Source organism: Crassostrea angulata, chromosome 5 (genome assembly GCF_025612915.1).
Source record: "Crassostrea angulata isolate pt1a10 chromosome 5, ASM2561291v2, whole genome shotgun sequence".
Lineage (NCBI taxonomy): Eukaryota > Metazoa > Mollusca > Bivalvia > Ostreida > Ostreidae > Magallana > Magallana angulata.
The window spans coordinates 32006817-32024271 of record NC_069115.1 but is presented as its reverse complement, the minus strand read 5'-3'; the positions used below and the strand labels follow the sequence as shown (position 1 = coordinate 32024271).

Here is a 17455-nt window from a genome sequence, read left to right as displayed (position 1 = left end):
TCTGTACACACATATATTGCAGCGAGTTCAGATTTGTTATACCCGCATTTCTAAAGAAAGTTCGGGTATATTGTTGTTACCCTGTTCCGTCCGTCCGCCCGTCTGCCACGTTTTACTTTCTCAAACTGCTCTTACATCTTATAAACCAGCAAACTCAACTCTTGGAGTTTGACTTTGGGTATCATGTTGTTTTGTAAAAAGGTTTTAAAAATTCTCTGTTAGTTCTGGGGGGTCAAATAATTGGCAAAAAAAGACGTTTTTTCAAGTAGATAAATCATCTCTTGGAATATGTTTTAGGGTATCCTATACATGCGCAATAAGGTTTCGGAATTTTCAAATTTGTCCTGGAGGTCATTTAATGGCTGAAAAATGACGTGTTTTTTTTTTTACAAAAAAAACTGGTTTCAAAAACGTCATTTTTTTGGCAGTAGCCAAATGATCTTCTAGAATATGATTGGGGGTGTCATATTGAAGTGTGATCAGGTTCCAGAATTTTTATTTTATTAAGGGGATCAGTGGGCAACAAAAAATGACGTTTTTTTGCAAAAAAAGTATGGTTCCCAGAACTCCTCTTACAACTTTTGGAGTAGCTACGTCATCTCTTAGGTTATAATTTGGGCTGTCCTATAGATGTGCAATAAGGTTTTAAAAAGTTAAATTTCATCTAGGGAGTCAAATAGTAGCAGAAAATTGACGTTTATCATTAAAATAAACATAGATCCAAGAGCTCCTCTTATGATTTAATGGATAGGCACATCATATCTCGGGATATGATAGGGAGTGTTCTATAGATGTGCAGTAAGGTTTTAAAAATTTAAATTTCATCCAGGGAGTCAAAAAGTAGCAGAAAATTGACGTTTATCACTTAAAAAAGACATAGATCCTAAAACTCCTTTTATGATTTAATGGATAGACACATCATATCTTAGGATATGATAGGAACTGTTCTATAGATGTGCATTACAGTTTTGAAAAATTTAATTTAACCCTGAGGCCCATTACCTACATACCTTTTGATGCCCTTTAAGGATCAAGAATATATATGGTTATGGAATAGGGATCTCAACCGTTTTCGAGATATTCGTGCACTTCCTGTTCGAGGGGTGTCATGACCACCCCAGGGGCCCATGACTTACATACCGTCTGATGCCCCTGACACAAGAAACAAGAATATATATGGTTTAAGGGTGGGGATCTAAACTGTTTTGAAGATATTAAGGGACTTGCTGTTTGAGGGGGTCAGGACCACCCACAGGGCCCATGACCTACATAACATTTGATGCCCCTTGACATCAGAAACATGAATATATATGGTTTAGGGGTCATGATTATAACAGCATCTTAGATATATGGTAATTTTAAATTCATGGGGGGGGGGGGGGTGGGCATGACCCAAGGGACCAGATCTAATAAACCCTATATATTGCCAGTAACAGTCAATATTATAATGATTATGAAAACCCTATATTATTATCTTTGTCCGTTTTCAAGTTACCATTTACAATAGAGTCTACAATTCTTCTTACAAGGTTCAATGTTAGACACACCCATCCCCCAGTTACCATTTTCAATAGAGTCTACGATTCTTCCTACAAGGTTCAATATAATCCCCCCCCCGAAAAGTGGTTGTCTAACCACAAATGAGTAAAATCAAACCAGAGTGCACAACTACATATGCAGGCCTATCATATCCTAGAGTTTTGTACAATTCTGTTCAGCCATTTCTGAGAAACAAGTTCAGAGTGGGAAAGAAGAAAAAGAAGAAGACGAAGAATAATAATACATGTATTAAGAACCGTACAAAACCAATAAGTCTCCAAATTTCATTCGGGAGAGTTAATAATAAAGATTACCCGGTAAATAGATATAGGATCATCAAACATCAATAAATTAAAGATAATTGACAATTTCTGATTCTAAGGGGGTCAGGATGACCCCCTTAGGGTCATGACTTACATGCCATAATGATCTGATGCGACATGACCTAAGGAGGAATAATATCTTAGGATTAAGGTGGGGATCTTAATGGTTTTTACGATATTTGTTAATTTTAAGAAGAGCACTTGGGATCATGACCTACATACCATCTGAAATGTCTTGAACAAAGATACAATAATATAATATGTACATGATATATGATTCAATTTAAGAACCCAGATATAGATCAATCATCTATGTTTTGTAATACTTCCTATGTATATATACATGTATTAGTTTGTGTTTTGTTCTATACTATTCACGTTCATGACTGTAGTATGGCTTAGTCTTATTTTAAATTACAATAAAAAATTGTCAAATATATGACTTGGAACCCCCACCCCCAAACAAACTCAAATATGAACTGTTCTCTCTCCCCCCCCCCCCCCTTAATTGTCGAATGATCTATTAGAATCAAAATATAATTTGGGTGTCTAAAAATTTTATAAACTGGTAAAAAATGTTATTCTTAAAAAAAAAGTACATTACACCTTGCATAATTGACAAATGATCTATTGAGATATGATCAGATATGATCAATAACTAGTATTCATTGACAAATTAAAAAAAAATAACAATAAATGATTCAAATTATAAATGTTTATACTCCACATTCAACCCCCCCCCCCCACCCCCTAATCTAACCTGGTTCTAAAGATTCAGTCTTCTTAATACATTCTTACATGTGTACAGTAGCAAATTTTATATCATTTCTTGATTGCTATTTCTCTCCTGATGCACATTAACATTTTGGAAATTGCTTAATTCAATTTGTAATAGATTCATAAACAAAATGTTATATGCATGTAGTTATGTGAATTTTGATAGCCATGCTTGTTATCACAAGATTTTAAAATGCATGTTATTGTATACCTGGTAGTTGTTTTTGGATAGAAACAAATTTCTCAATGTTTTGTTTTGTTTTCAATCATACCTAGGAAGAGGTGGATAAAGATTGCATATGCCACAAACAATTTTGAGAATATCATCAAAATGCTGACGAACTGTTACAGCAACTTCAAATTTCAGTAAGCGGGAGAATTTAATGCGTCTTATAGCTTATTCGACATATATTCTCCTGTTTGCTATTTCTTTTGTTTTTTGCACATCAAGTCAGTCATTTGTCTATGCCATGTCTACCTGGTGGAATAAGCAAGTTTGCATGATGAAGAGTCAGCTCCTCGATAAGGCTGCTGAACCCTTTCTCTGCCATAACACTATTATGGGGTATTAAATCAAGAAACTCAGAGTTTATTGTTATGCACTTATCACTGGCCCTACCACCCTAAAAGTTTGACACAAAATTGATCATTCCTGCAGGTGTGATATTTACCAGAAATTTGGCGGTATATTGATGCTTGTAATCACTCCAGCACTGGTTAGAAACCGTCATACTTTATGGTTTCTCTATGAAAACCTCAGAGCAATCAATGATGTGTCGAAAAGAGGAGTATCTTTGGGTTTTGAATGGGGGGGGGGGCAGATTTGCACGTACAACTTCTTTTGGAGGATTGAAAACTAGCTTGCCAAGAAATTTACTTAGAAGTAAATATTCTGGAAACATATGAAACAGAAATAGAAAACCTATATGCTAAATCTTCATCTAGTAACCCAAGACGGATTTTCATCAATATCAAAAGCAACTCGTCCTTAGAAGATAAAAGTCCTTTTCTTTAAATCTTGTGTTTCAGCGTATTGCAGTCAAAAGGTGGACCTATCCAATACCTTATACTTACCAGCTTGGGTTTAAGAATATTATGTAGGGCGGTGAATGTAGTCCATGTACTTCTAAGTTATCGTGATCAAGAGAAACACTTTGTATATCTTTATCAAATTGACAGTCATCTTTTGTTTCATCAAAAAATGTCCTTTTCTTTTTTGCCAAAGAGGGATCTTTTCTCTCCTTTGGTGGAACTCTTCCCTGCTTCACATCATCAGAAAGGCCCATGTGTAGAGTGGGGTAGGGGTTCAGTAAATGTTGGTTTCCCATCTACAAAGTGGTGTGAGCACACCTTAGAGTAGTATGAATCTGGTTCCCAGTTACGGTTACCTGACAGACGATTTACATTTGTCACCCATATAGCTCGTGCATGGGGGTCTTTTGCTGTAGTTGGAAAAGGAATGAGAACAAATGGAGGCTCACAAATGCATCTCGTTGTTCCGAAATTCGTTTTGTGAGATGAACAAAACTGTTCTCTCCATTTTTGCAGAGAATACCAGCTGATTGTACAGCCTTTAAGGATTACGTTTACTCAGAGGGCGCAAAAATTCTACTAATAGGAACAAAAAACCAACAATAGTGCATTAAAGAACTCTATCAGGGGTGTCATTTTTCAAGTTGAGATAAGTAGGTCAATGATCTACTTTTCGCGCTACTGGCCTCCGAAGTTTTCCCGCAAAATTCATCTAATTTTGACACAATGGTCAATTTTTTCCTTTTCAGCAAAATATTAGCGTTAAGAAAAACTGTTTTGTAGATGAAAAGTGGTAGAATAGTGTCAGTGATTTCATATATGAAAAAATAATGAAATGTGGATAAACAAATAAAAAATTATTTAAGTCCGAATTTCCTCTGTCATTTTTGAAATTCCACCATTAATTAAAACATATCTACTAATAAGAACCATATAAAAATTGTAGGCTTATAAGGTTGAAATCCTCTTTATTCTGTTGATATAATTTGTATATGGGGTCAATGATCAAATTTTTGAGAAATTTCCACTTGAAAGAGTGCAATTTTTTAGTCAACTTCTCACATTTGCTGATTCTTTACATCTGAATTCAAAATGATGAATTAGGATATCAAATCAGGTTTTTGAATAAAATCTTTTTAAATACACTAAGAAGTAGATAAACACAACTTTGGTAAAAATAATATTACTAAAAATTAATGGCTTTCAACTCCAAAAATGAAAAAAAATCAATCAGAATTTCCTCTGTCGTAACTTCATTTACAAATAGTACAATATGCATCAACATTCTGATATGTAGATGATCAAGATTTTTACTCAAATGTTGGAAATATTATAGAAGAATTTGGTAACGAATTCGTTATTTTATGTGGAGACTGGATTGTAGTTCAAGATTTTAAGTTAGATTGCCATAATTATGTCAAAGAAAACAACCCCAAAAATAGGATAGAAATACAAAATCTTAAAAATAAATTCAATCTGGTAGACCCCTGGAGAGTAAATAACCCAACTTCAAAAAAATTTACCTGGACTCGTCGAAATCCCACAAAACAAGCTCGATTAGACTATTTTCTCATATCTGAAGAGTTAATGTCAATTTTAGGAAATGTTAAGATTATTCCAGGTTATAGAACAGATCACTCAATAATTAATATTGAATTTAAGATCAATGATTTCGAACGAGGTAGAGGATTCTGGAGATTCAATAACTCTTTGTTAAGAGACAAAGAATATATATTGAAAATCAAAGAAATTATTAATGACACAGTTTTTGAATATACAAGGCCTCCATATGTGCCAGGGCCTGATGCGGAATTATATATCCGCAAAGATTTATTCTTAGATGTATTGCTAATGAAAATCAGAGGCTTATCCATATATTATTCATCACTTAAAGCTAAAGAAAGAAAAAATAAGAAAAAAGATTTTATCATTCAGATTAAAGCTCTACAAGAAATGTATGACATGTGTCCTTCACAACTTTATTCAGATTTAGTAAATGAACTTTAAACAGAGTTGGAAGATATAAGAAAATATGAACTTAATGGACTACTAATAAGAAGTCATTGCAAATGGATAGAGGAAGGAGAAAAACCTACTAAATATTTTGCTGCACTTGAAAAAAGAAACTATATAAATAAAAACATATCTAGGCTAATAAATGACCAAGGAGTAGAGATCAATAATCAAAATGAAATCTTACATGAAGTAAAAAATTTTTATAAGTCATTGTATGAGAATAAAGATCATTTACTTGATGAGGTAAATCTTCAAGAAGTAATTATGGAAAAGGATGTAAAAAAAGTTACAGAAAGTATGAGAAATAAATAGAATTAGAAATAACTAAAAAGGAAATATTAGAGGCATTAAAACTATTTAAAAATGATAAATCACCAGGAACAGATGGATTTACAGCAGAATTTTTTAAATTTTTTTGGTCTGATATTGGATCTTATATATTTAATTCCTTTAAATGTAGTCTTGATTCTGGTATCCTTTCTCACTCACAAACACAAGGAATCATTTCAATCCTACCAAAAGGACAAAAACCCAGAGAATATCTTAAAAATTGGAGGCCAATTTCACTTCTTAATGTAACCTATAAGTTCTTATCAAGTGTCCTGGCTAGCCGTATGAAGCCCATTCTTGTTGACATAATCCACGAAAATCAAAAAGGTTTTTTAGCAGGGAGATATATCGGGGAGAAGTCCAGACTACTTTATGATATTATACAATACTGCAATGAAACTAATACCCCAGGTCTAATTTTCATACTTGATTTTGAAAAGGCATTTGACTCAGTCTCTTGGAAATTTATTTCTAAAGTTTTAACATTTCTTAATTTTGGTGAGAATTTCCAAAATGCAATAAGAACTTTATTTAATAATGCAAAACTTTGTGTGATACAAAATGGTATATTTTCAGAATTTTTTAATATGGGCAGGGGATGTAGACAAGGGGACCCAATCTCACCATATATTTTTATACTTTGTGCGGAAATAATGGGCCTTATGATAAGAAACAATATATTAATTGAAGGGATTAGTGTAATGAACAAAAAATATAAAATACTACAATACGCAGATGACACAGTGTTATTATTAAAAGGTTCGAAAAATTCAATTAAGTCAGCACTTTCTTTGGTTAATGAATATGCAAAATACTCAGGACTAAAACCTAATTATGATAAAACTAAGTGTGTAAAAATAGGACCCTTATCAAACAAATCAAATGAATATTTCAAGGATTTTGAAAAAGTTAACTGGTCTCAGGAATCATTTACACTTTTAGGCATTACTTATTGTGTAAACTTAGATAATACATATATGTACGATTTAAACTTTAATCCAAAAATCAATGAAATGAAACTATCAATAAGCGCATGGTCTAGAAGAATGCTATCTACAGCAGGACGTATCACAGTAATTAAAAATTTGATTCTTTCAAAACTTACGCATCTCTTAATAAGTCTTCCTAATCCTCCAAGAAAACATATAAAGGAAATTGAAACAATTTTTTATAATTCCATATGGAATTCAAAAACATCAAGAGTAGCCAAAAGTAGCATTATTCAAAGTTATGAAAAGGGTGGGCTAAGAATGATATGTCTTGATTCTTTTTGCAAAAGCTTGAAAATCACCTGGATACGTAGATTTTTTAATGACGCTTGTCAGTCAAGCTGGAAAGACTTGATAATAAGTGCTTTTCCAAATATTTTAAATATGACAATTGTTGGAAGACAAATACTATATCAACTGTCAAAAACTTGTAAAAATCTATTTTGGGAAGATGTTTTTTTGTCATTTTTTGAACTTAGAAAATGTACTGACAGTAAATTATCTATTTTAAGCCCGATATGGTTTAATGAGTCTATATGTATTAATAACAAATATGTCTTTTATAAGCAATGGTTTTTAAAAGGTGTACATCAAATACTACATTTTTTCAACAATGATGGTACAATAGTGAAATATGAACAATTCTGTAACCAATATGATATTAAACCTCCGTTTACACATTTTTAAGGAATTGTAGATTGTATTAAAAAGTTACGGTTAAACTATGATACAGAAATTATTCTTCAAAATATTCCATATTATCCAGAATTTTTACGGATAATGAGGAAAAATAAACAAGGCTCAAGAGACTTTTATGACATTTTTATTGATGAGAAATGGAAAAAACCAAAATCAGAATTGAAATGGGAAAAGGAACTAGACATGAATGTAAATAACATATGGTGGAAAAGACAAAACTTATTGTTTTTCAAAATAACTAACGACGTACAATTAAGATGGTTTCAATACAGGATTGTACATCGAATTATTGCGACTTATACTTATTTACGTAAGATAGGAATAGTTGAATCGGAGTTATGTACATTTTGTAGATGTAATGCAGAAACTAGTTGCCATCATTTTTTGGGAATGTGAATATGTGAGTGAATTCTGGGATAATTTACTAGTTTGGATGAAGGAAGAATTTGAATTAGATATACCATTAAACAAAATAGATGTTATATTTGGTAGATACTACAAATATTATAACATTTTCAATATAATAATATGTATTTTAAAGAGACATATATATATAGAAAAAGGAGTAGAAAAGAATTACCCTCCTTTACTGGAATCAAACGTGAAATACTTTATTATTACAAATGTGAAAAATTTATTTACACGAAAAATTGTGAATTAGAGCAATTTCATGTAAGATGGGCGAGGCTGTCCTTTAATAATGATTGTTGATTTTAAGCCTTTTGCCCCTAAGATCTTAGATATTACAAAGTACTTTATTTTTGTTTATTGTAAAATGCTGATTTTTGTACTTGATTATGATGTAGAGTAATGTGCATATACATGCAACTGAATGAGTGGGTGTATGAATGATGCTATTTGTAAAAACACCCTGTTTCAAATTTTTTTCAGTATATATAATGTTAACTTATAGACTCCAAGGCTCCCCAACCTCGGCTTTAAGAATACTTCTACATGTTCTGGGGTAATAAAAACAGTTGTTATTAAAAAAAAACCATTCTGATATGTAATATTCTAGATTTCAAAATATTTTGAAATGTTTATATTTATCATATATCATGAATGAATTTATCAACAATGTGTTATTAAATTTAAAAAAGTATATTGTTAATGATATAATAAATTCAGTATATCTTCTATGCAAAAATGTTATCATAACATGTACATCTGCATGGCATAAGAATAAGAACATGTCGATTTCTAAATCAAATTTAACAAGATGTTGATTCTTATAATCTGATAATAAAATCGTGAAAAGTAACATGAAATGTGGTGATAGCTATAAAGTTAACAGGATTCAAAATCAAAATCCAATGAAAAAATACAAACAGCTAGGAGCAGAGCAACATGTAACACAGACCTCTACAAAAGTTACAACAATAGTACATCTTATAAATATCAATATTTAAGCTCTAATACATGATTATGTAATTATCATAATTACATCTTATTATCATGTTAAGCTACTAAGGTTGTACACTAAACATTACATGTAAGATTACATTTTAGTGGACAATCAAATTCACATATGGAAAATGCAAAATTACTAAACTGCCTCTTATAGATTAAAATCAGATTCAATCGGCTTTTCTAACAATAATACAAACATCAAAATATGCATGTATTTATCTAGAATATCAAATTTCTACAATATGTCATTGGTAAATGTTGATGACGTTTAAAGTCTTACTGTGACATAGACAAGATCTATGATATATACTAATTGTTTATAAACACATTAAATAATATAAAATATGAAATTGAATCCATTTTACTTCTGACAAGGCACTAATTAAACAATTAATACACAAAATCTAACTCTCATTTAATGACAAAAAAAATGAGCTCACTGCTTCAATAACTTTGTTAGACTTAGTCACCCTAACAGAACCATTGCTGCACACTTCAGTAAACAATACTCGAATACCATTATCGTCTCTTGAGTGAGCTAGTTTCAAACTATCAAAATTCAACGCACTTCCAGCTATTTCTTTCGCCATACAAAGACTCAACACTTTTTTCTCAACAAGAATCTGTAGGGAAGGAAAATTTTTATCTACTTCCTTTTGGTACAACAAAGCATTTAATGCGTATCAATTTGAAAATGTAGCATTCTTGTATTTTACATCAGATAGATCCACCTTGTCTACCAACTTTTGCAATGCTAAAATATCTTCTAGAGCACCGTGCGCTACATATGTACAACCAAGAAGTCTTGCTACAAGACTCTGCTGACTGTATGAGTTTTGGTTTGGATGTGATATCCGAAATAACAGCTTGGTCTCTAAGAATCCGTTCACCTTTCTTGAAAACTTTGACAACAAAGAACAGGATTCAAGAGCTCTTAAAAGCACTGGACAATCAAAACTCTTAATATTGTGACCAACTAAGATGACACTATTGTACTTTTCAAGGAATTTCAGAAAAGAATCCAAAGCAGCCATCAGAGAAATAGCATTCACTTCTTTCTGTAGGTGGTAGAGTTTTCCATTCCTTACGACCAGACCTGTTTATATCTCTGAAGCTGAGGGTGTTATGGGTCTCTTAGGGGTGACATAGGCTGAAAATTTATCCTCACCATGAACAGCTGCTAGCTGAATGATATGAGACGTGCGAGCTAAAAAAAATTAAAACATATCCAATGTTAGACTTATTACAATAATTATCATACATGTATTATATTATTACAAGAGGCTTGGGGACCTAAGCTGTCACCTGACTAAAATGCAGATCTGAGAATTTAAAGGTTAATTAAAAAGGCATATATGTTAAAAATATTGCATTTAGATTTTTTTAGTTTAATAAATTAAAGGATGTCCTAGTATGTGACAAGTCAACAAGCTATTTATAAAACACACCTAAAAATAAGGCATTTTCAATATTTTGACATAGACTAGTTATTTCATATTATGGTGCTATCTTATAGACTGAATTTGACATGTTTTATACAAATTAACATTTTACAAATAAATTCTTAGCATAAAATTATAATAGTATTTATGTATGACTACCTAGTCCTGTAGTTTCCAAATCAAATAGAACTAGAGCATGATCCTCAACAACTACCGTTTCCATCTGAGGTTTTACATTTGGGCCTGGAATTTCTGCAGTGGAAATAGAATGGAGAGGAGCTAAACCTATGCCAGGCTTATAAGTAGAGCCCTCCTGAATTTCTTTGCTTGCAGTACTCTGGGATCTTAATGAAGAAAGCGGACTTATTAGTATATATATTTTCATTTGAAAATATGTGCCTTTATACAGTATACAATGTACTGGTAATTATCCTATAGAACAGCAAAAGCATTCATTTCTAACAGTAGTAATAAACAGCAATGTTCAGGCTTAATGTATATCTCAAGGGAAATAGAGTAGTTCATATGCATATATATATGTATGCATATTTTAGTTAATTGATATCACCTCCTAGCCTTTAGCTCAAGACGTCTTCGCTTAGCTTCCTTGGATTTCGCAATCGCCTTCCTCTTCCTAGATTGTGACTCTCTGATGGAGCATAGCCTTTTCGTGAACTTTCCAGGAGATAATCCAATTTTTTTGTTCACCTGTTTAACAGAATTACATATATTATAAAATGTTACTTTATAACTTTAACATTATACATGTATATTTACATTTGCAAATATGTTTCCTTATATGAACCTACAGAAGAACGTAAACATTTGGTGTGAAGTTTTTCATGACGTCATAATGATAATGACATATGTGCTTAATTACCGCTTGCATTATTGTAAGTACCGGTATTAAAAACATAGTTATTTTAATGATTCTGAATAGTTTGCCTTTTACACACAAAAATATAGGTAATAAAGAGCAATATGTTAAAAAAGTTCACCAGGATATGAACTTGATTGGTATGTGATCATATCTACTGAGAAGCCCTTTGAACTTCACAGCTAGGATTTGATCTTGTGACCAACCAAGTTCATATCCTGGTGAACTTTTTAACATTGCATGCTCTTTATTTCTTAATTGAACTTTGTCAACATGGTCAAAATTTGAATATATACTTACTGCTATGAGGTAAGAATCTCCTGAATTTTTTTCTGCCACAGTTGCTGCTACCCTGTAATTCAAACTAGCTGAGCCACTAAAATGATGGTTTTTTGGAGCTTTCAATGACACAGACCTGTTGAAAGACTCATTTGGTTGAGTGCTTCCCAGTCTTGACAGCTTATAGCTATTCTGCTTCCACTGGTTGCATAACATGTGAAGAGAATCTTGCAGCTGTGAATCTGTTAGTGGCTTCCCATATGGCAGAGAGGAGTATCTTTGCTGCGGATCATTGATATGGGGACACCAGGAATCACTGCAAAACTCATGATTTCCAAAAGGGTGTTGCCAGAGAGCATCAAGCGCCTTTTCTATTCCATTTGGATTCCCTTGGTTTTGAGCAAGCAGATAATTGAAGCATTTTAGAAGATATTGGATAATTCGTGTAGACAATAACTTGTGCTTTTTCTTTAAATCATAGAGGCAAGAGGAAAAATTTTTCCTTATGTGGTTTCTGTCACTTTTCTTTTGAATGGCCGGATTCACATTTTGTCTAAGTCGTGAGATGGTGGTAGTGTCATCATCTGCTATGATTGTGGACACCTTAATTCCTTCATTCATTTTTTTCTTCACCATACTGACCACCATACTCTGCTCCATAGATTTCGAACTTCCTAAAAGTACAAGAAATTTCATGTGCACAATTTAGGAAATGAGATTTGATTTGCAATCTATGCACATTGTTATAGTTGAGCAGTGTTCATCAAAGTCTAGTATTTTTAAAAATATCTATGTACAGAACATCTTGGTGACTATTTTATTTTACATTATTATTCTGGCAAAATCCTTATAAGTGAACTCGGAATATATATGTTTTATATATATTATATATATATATATACTATACATCTGTTTATTATTTATAAATTACCATGATGTGAGATATATTTGAGGCTATATAATCTAAATGCCAGAACCACACATACATGTAAGTGTCACTGAATACTGCTGACCCTTAAAATTCTATTACTTGACGTACTTTGATATGGTTTTAATACAGTACACACCTTGCCAATTTTGTCTACAGTCATGATCCTTTGCCTCTTTCTTATTCCTCTCAGCACTTTGACATATTCTGCACACCTTACTGCGAACCTCATAGCCAAGTACTTTCCCAGTCTGTGCACCAATCATCGAACAATGTCCTATTATTAGAAACAAGATAATAATGAAAAGGGGTTGCATGCTCAAAACAAATATATATTTTGTCATTACATATATCGACAATTCATTAAATGCTTACCTGAGAGACTATCAAATGAGCGCCCACTGCCACCCAGCATCTACACTCACAGTTAATTCTTCTGCTCCTTCATTTCTGTGAAAGAAAAGAAAGCCAAGTAAAATAAAACAGCATAACAATTAATGTTGCAATTTCTCCATTTTAAATTTTACATGTTCTGTACAATTATAATTTGTGGAAATCCATGAACACAATTATACAGGTCTATGATTTATTTCCTGTAAATGTTGCACTGCATTATTATAAAAACTGGAAGTACAATTAAATTCATTTAAAATTATAATTTAATACATAGTCAGCTGTTGCTTGGATTTCATCTTGTAAAACATTTTGAATAGTGTCTTCTGCAACTTCTTCGATGGCTGACCCTGTCTCCATCTGTCTTTTCTGAATGGTCTTTGAACTTATGGCAGGAATGTTCAAAGTTGTTAAAAGGCCATTAATCTGGGCTGGGCCAATTCCAGTATGAATCATTCCTATTGAATATTTTTTTTTTAATTTAAAAAAAATTCACAAATGTATAATCTAAATATATAAATTTATTCTTTTCATCCTACTGGAATTCATAGCCATTTACAATGGGATATCTTATATCACCTACTTGTGATCAAAATAAAGATATCATTTCATAAAAATATGATTTTATATTTGTTTATATAATTATATTTTATCTGCATGCACATTGTAAGTATCAGTATATATCCACTTGTTAAACTCAATAGTGATTTTGTCTATACCTGTGGCGAACTTGGTGTTAGCATCCCAAATGCGACCATGGCGTTTTCCTGTTGGAATGACATTCACATGACCACACCATAAATTCCGACATCTAACCTGGAGGAAGCTTCCTAGGCCACAATCACGTATGCCTTGGGTGTGAGACAACTGCAGTGGAAGTCCGCATTCTTTGCATCCAGCTAATCCATCAGCCAGAACCCCAAGCTCAACCACTCGTCTCCCTTCCCTCCATGATGTGTCATATCTAAATATAATATATATATATATATATTTTAAAAAAAAGGATATAATTATACTGTTTCATATAGCACGTACATTCCCTAAACTGACTAAGTTTTTTTCCTAATACAAATACAAGTATATCATACCAAAAAATCAGCATAAATGTACACACACACACACACACACACACACACACACACACACACACACACACACACACATATATATATATATATATATATATATATATATATATATATATATATATATATATATATATATGTGTGTGTGTGTGTGTGTGTGTGTGTGTGTGTGTGTGTGTGTGTACATTTATGCTGATTTTTTGGTATGATATACTTGTATTTGTATTAGGAAAAAAACTTAGTCAGTTTAGGGAATGTACGTGCTATATGAAACAGTATAATTATATCCTTTTTTTTAAAATTTGAGTCATATCAATTGAGTGATCAAAATGTGCATGCATGGTTACACAAGTTCTTATCTAATTTACACATAAAATTTTACACAATCATGTAATTTTTAATTTTTTTTTTAGAAAATTGAACTTGCTATATTACAATCAGCTCAATATTATGTATTCAGACATACATGTAAATTAAGTTTATAGAATTTAGACCAACCTGAGAATGATTTTAAAAATTAATGCAGACTATTATCTGACAATAATTAAGTTATACCGATTAACTCATCACTTTTAATTTTTTTTTTAATTTCTGAATTTCATGTAAGCATAAACATAATACATGTAACTGCATCAAATGAAGCACCGTTCTCTCTCTGTCGAGACTATCTCTCTCCTCTCTCTCTCTTTTTCTGAGACTGGCCTCTCTCTGACATGTTATATGGTTTTTAATTTTTAAATATATAGTCAAAGCATATAACTTTCTGGTATTTATAATGTCCGACTTTACATTTCAACAACTTCAGCTCTCAGTTTTAGTAAATGCACTTCTTTACAACATACACTCTTCCCTAGTGCCAAAAGTATGTCAATTTTTTTTTCTTTCATTGAAAACCAACATTTTGAATTGTTAAAAAATAATCCCTTGATCTAATTTGAAAAGACTTGGATTGAATGATTGATAAATTCATAATTTCTCTAGCTTTTTTGCATCATAATTTAAATATTTATCCATGCATTGTTACCTTCAGTTCTTGAGATCAGATATTCACAATCCAAAGTAAGATTTTATGACTTGTATATTGCAAAAGATATGTAGTAGAGCACTTAAAAATATCTTTGTGTTATGTTATACTTGGAAATATTAGGCTAAATTTAACAGATGACTTGCCAAAAAGCTATTTCAATATGTATGTCAAAAAGTGCATATTAAATCTTTATTTAACCAATATGAATTTCTTCAAAATTTGACCCCCCCCCCCCCCAAAAAAAAAGAAAATAACAACAAAAACCCTTTTAAATATATATTTCTTGTGTAATTTTATCAGTTTATAGCTGTCACTTTTTTTTTATAGTATAGAACATATGGTAAATAATTATCATGAACATGATAATTCAAGGAAACCTCCCCCGCTGACAAAAATTGGACAATTTTCTTGTGCTTACCCTGAATTTTCTGCATTAAATATGACATTACACCCTGCTGGTCTGGGCACCTCGATCTGATGATTTACAGAATCAACGTTAGGTTCGTTTGTGTCTTCGTAAGAAGTTTGAGACCGGTCTGTGCTGGAATAGGAATGGTCCTCTGGCTCTTGAAGATGTTTCCATCTGCATTTTAGTTTTCTGTTACCTTCTTGTATTTTTCGTTTTGTTTACAAAACCCCTGCCGTTTCCATCTCGCCATTTATTTGACAGACAACTGTTTACATTGGCCGCGAAATTTACGGCATGTCGTAAACAGCGACTAATTCTTTTCAGATTGAACAGATATGAATATAAATATTCAGCTAAATGTAATATTTGAACAACAACACTTATATAACTTTATTTGTACAATATTTATTAAACTGCGACTCAATGGTTTTACAACATTAAATTCTACGGCGACCCGTGTGTGTCAACTAAAACGCTGAGTAAACGTAATCCTTAAGGCAACAACTTCTTTTAGACATTTCAAAATGAAAAGAAGATTGATAAATGTTTGAACTGAACAGTTGAAAATAGTGAAAAACTTTTAAAACTGTCAGTAAAACACAACACAAAGAAAGCACATTTACCGACATGGATTAGTGTTACGTATGTGAAAATAAGCGCTTATAAGTTTACCATCATTAAAAGAATACATAAAAACAAATTAGTAAAATACAAATGTTAGTAAAATGTGAATAGACTGTGAAATTCTCCTAGAACTATACATTTCGTGGGTCGTAGCCTTAGAATATAATATAATTGAGAGAAAACACGGTACATTGAAAGTGAAAGTAACTAGCAGACACGTTTTTTTGTTCAATACACCCATTTCCCGATCCAATATTAATAAAAAAATTGAATGAATTATTATTGCCTGTAACTATTTATAGTGACGCTAGTATATATTTCATCTCAATTTTATGATTTCACCAACTTACGTGCTTAAATAAGTATGCGTGAGGTCGTTAAAATAAAGATCGATTAATTTGACATTGCTCGCTTCGTAGGCATAATGTTCCCTGATGCTGATTTTTTTCTTCTATGACTTTTGACCTAGCATACCGTTTTAACGTGCAATAGAACTATACCAGTCAAAACGTTTATCCAAACTATACGTTTCAAAGTTTTCTTCAAGATTGTCCTTAAAATTCATAAAATGTGTGCCACACAGAAGAAAACATCGGGCACACTTTTATTCACGACCTACATGTAGTGAAGCGAATGAATCCAAGCGAGATACCTGAAAAAGCGTCTAATTTCGATAGCGGATGATTTAATCTGATGTAGTATAACAATTTTAGGGTTCACTTTGTTTAATTATCCAATCAGATTTAAGGTACTTCACTACATCTAGACCTAAACTTTTTAAGACACTACGTCTCAAGATGGCGATTTGAATGTTGTGTTAAACTGTTTGTATCAATCGATTTAGATGTAAATCGTCATAGCTCAGTGGTTAAAGTATCAACCACAGTTCACGTGTTCGAATCCGCCTTGGCTTTTGTTTATGTTTACTAAATGAAATTTTTAAAATATCATTTTTTATCCAAAATTGCACATTTTTTGCCAATTTGACATAATTATATACTTGTTATCCATCATGCTTTTTATCATCACTAGAGGTACTGTGAGCAAGCTCACAATTGATACCCCCCGCTAAGATAAAAATCATAATGCGTGTATTTTTCCTATTATAGAAAAAATTGGATGAATCTATTTCACCATCCATTTTCTATAAAAAAAACCAAAAAACAACTGCTCAATTTTTTTCAAAAAACTGGTCATAAGCAATATTTTTGTGAAGTAAGAACATTCAATGCTTCTCCATAAGAAAGAAAATGACCGAACACGAATTTTTCACGTT

The 17455-nt window shown here is 31.9% G+C and overlaps 2 protein-coding genes and 1 pseudogene across 5 annotated transcripts in view; 1 reads left to right on the top strand and 2 right to left on the bottom strand.

Annotated features, from left to right (window-relative positions):
• LOC128183730 (uncharacterized) overlaps positions 1-17455 on the bottom strand; it is a 555994-nt gene that overhangs the window by 329343 nt on the left and 209196 nt on the right. The window lies entirely within an intron of this gene.
• Positions 1-17455, top strand: part of LOC128183731 (beta-1,3-galactosyl-O-glycosyl-glycoprotein beta-1,6-N-acetylglucosaminyltransferase-like) — a 440095-nt gene that overhangs the window by 225690 nt on the left and 196950 nt on the right. The gene's annotated exons all lie outside the window — the stretch shown is intronic.
• On the bottom strand, positions 9178-12383 carry LOC128183743 (uncharacterized; annotated as a pseudogene).